Here is a 2,936-nt window from a genome sequence, read left to right as displayed (position 1 = left end):
TTCTGAAAGATTAAACCCTGTAGGGTGCTCCAACTAGTCCATCACAAACTGCCACGGGCCGCAAAGTAATCCTCTATCACGAATCTCGTGATCTTGTCGGATTCCTTAGAGGAAAACCTCAACTTTGAGGAGACCCAAAGTTTCACCCGAATTCCTATACGCAAGATATTCGCTAAGGTAAGACAAATCTAGCAGGACCTCCCATCGTGTCGACGACCCCAATAAGAGCCGTGTATCTCAGTCTCAGGACAGGACGGATAAGCTAGACGTCGGGTTGGCTAAATCACTGGGTGACCAGGGGGCCCCGGACATCGCTCAGGTGGGACCAACACTCATGTGGAGCACTGGCCCGGGTTGTTGATTAAATCCTCGGGGTAGCTATCACATATGCAAATTATTATTAGGTGATTAACAGATTAAAAACAATGTTGGGTCCTGCCGGACAAGCCTTAACACTACATGATTTATCAAGGGGGTCCCCATAACAACCCCGAACATGTTAGGAGCAATCAGTTATGGAATCAAACACCGGTAACCGAAACTAAGGCGGCAACAATGGAACAAATCACGCGGCAAAAGGCTATGCCTTCCGTCATTTACCAAGTATATAGGTGCATTAATTAAATAGCAGTCTAAACATAATGATATCAAAATACTCATGTTATCACATGAGACAACTGGCACCTGCAACTAGCAAAGCTATTCATTAGAGGTTGAGCAAGCCTACTTAGCCAATCAACATTAGCTAGGAGAGGAAGGTGTTTGGGTTTCATGTCAATGACATGTGGAATTTTTATCAAGTGGTAGGCAGAGAGCATATATCGAAGGAAACATGATTCTAAGCATAAGAAAGCTAGATACGGTATCAAGGTCACAATCATCTTGCCTATGATGTCTTCAGCTTGAAATTGCTCGTGATCTTCCTGCACGTACTCTCTAGAATCCACGTACTCGCTCTCCGATCCCGATGCTACACAAGATAAAATAACAGCCAATGAACACGAACACAATATGATGTAACAAACAATATGATGCATGAGTGAAGAAGGAAGCATGCATCACTATTCTAGTCACTTTCATATGCATTAGTTCAGTTAATAGAATTCTGGACAGAACTTCATATTAAGTTATATTGACATGCATGATGATGGCATGAACATGTGCATCACGAGAAAATGAAGCAAAAACATATAAAAGAACGTAGAGAACGGAGCTACGAATCAACCGGAAACTACGAAACAAGATATGAAGATCTACGGTTGAAATCCACCACAAGCACACTCTAATGGCACTCTCCTGGTGTTACCAGGTTGCCACATGATCAAACAAACAAATATAAGTGGGGTGGTGCATGGAAACACACCACACCATCAACAATGCCCACACAAGCTTCAAAACAACTAATACATGCAATCTGTTTTCAACAGCATCATAGCAGTTTGTCTACAACATTTAAAGTACCTACAGCCACCCAAATGAGGCAAACAAGATATGAGGCAAAAGCCCTTCAAAACCTCTACAACCCTGTGCAAGAAGTTAATACAAAGGAGTCACACATCAGCAGATCTACACGCACTAACTTGGGCAAAAAATAACAGATTCTGGGACTTTGTGGAAATAACAGATTTTCACCAGCTGTTTATGCTCTGAAGCATTTTGGCCGGCTCCAAAATGATATCTACAGGAAGTGAATAAGCATGAAATTTTACAAGGAGCTAGACAAACACAAAAACTCACAAACTTTAGTTTGTTGCATGGGCTGATTCCCAACACATGAGCCTTTGCAATCAAAACAACAAGGGAAGAAAATAACAACAGATTCTCAGACTTTGTGAAAATCACAGATTTTCACAAAGCTGTCAGTTTCAGCCAAGTGTCAACTTTGACAACTCACAACAGGTGCATACAAATTTCTATGAACAAAACAAAGACCCCATGTCGTAGAGGGGTTCACCCACTACTGCCATATCAAGGATTCATCCTTATAGGGTCAATGCACTACATAATACAAAGCTCTAAACATGGCATCATGACAGAAAAATGACAGTTTATGAAGTTGCTCTAAAGTAAAATCTGATTGTACTAGTGGATTCCTGGGATGATTCTACCCCAAAAGCATATATAATACATGGGTACTTGCATGTATCATCTAGGCACAAAGCTAGCTCGAAAATCACACCTAGAATCCAATATGTCAACTAGGAACTTTATCACATGTAATTTAGCACTTGTAGTATCCACTACTCCTACATATGCACACACACACAAGGCCCATACACCACCACACACATACACACACTCATATGCACACACACATACAAGTGCATGCACAAACTACATATACACACTAGTGCACACACATGCACTTGCACACACACATATCTGGATAACCTAGGTAGTAAGAAAAAAAATGCATACTAAGGCTTATCTAGAAAGCAAAGCTTGCTGCCCAAGAAAAGGAGTAGGAAAAATAGAATGCACAAGGGAACAAAAAATAACAGGGGGAGTACCTAGACTCGAACCCAGGTGCCCCTGGTGCGACACACAAGCATCACCACTACGCTAATCGGCTGGATCTGACCAGAGAGGGGATACGGAGGAGGTAAGCTACTTCTGTAGCGCTGCATAGGGAAAATGACGAAATAAGAAAAAGGTGCGCCAGGGGGATTCGAACCCGCGTCGCTCGAATGGAGCGCGGCTCGGTTGCCACTACGCTAGCGAACCGGATCTGAACGGAGAGGGGGGTGTTGCTCTTTGAGCAGCCTCCTCGCATCTACTACACCCACACAACACACATGAACAGGGGAGCCTCCGGAGGTGCTCCAACGATCTACACGGGATGGCAGGCTACGACGCGAAGATAAAGGAAGGGGAGGAAGATGCGCTCACCCAGGATGCCAACGGGGCCGTCGAAGGGGAAGAAGATGCTTGGGGAG

This window comes from Hordeum vulgare, chromosome 6H (genome assembly GCF_904849725.1).
Source record: "Hordeum vulgare subsp. vulgare chromosome 6H, MorexV3_pseudomolecules_assembly, whole genome shotgun sequence".
Taxonomy (NCBI): Eukaryota; Viridiplantae; Streptophyta; class Magnoliopsida; order Poales; family Poaceae; genus Hordeum; species Hordeum vulgare.
The sequence above is the reverse complement of the archived record's forward strand: the minus strand, read 5'-3'. Positions refer to the sequence as shown.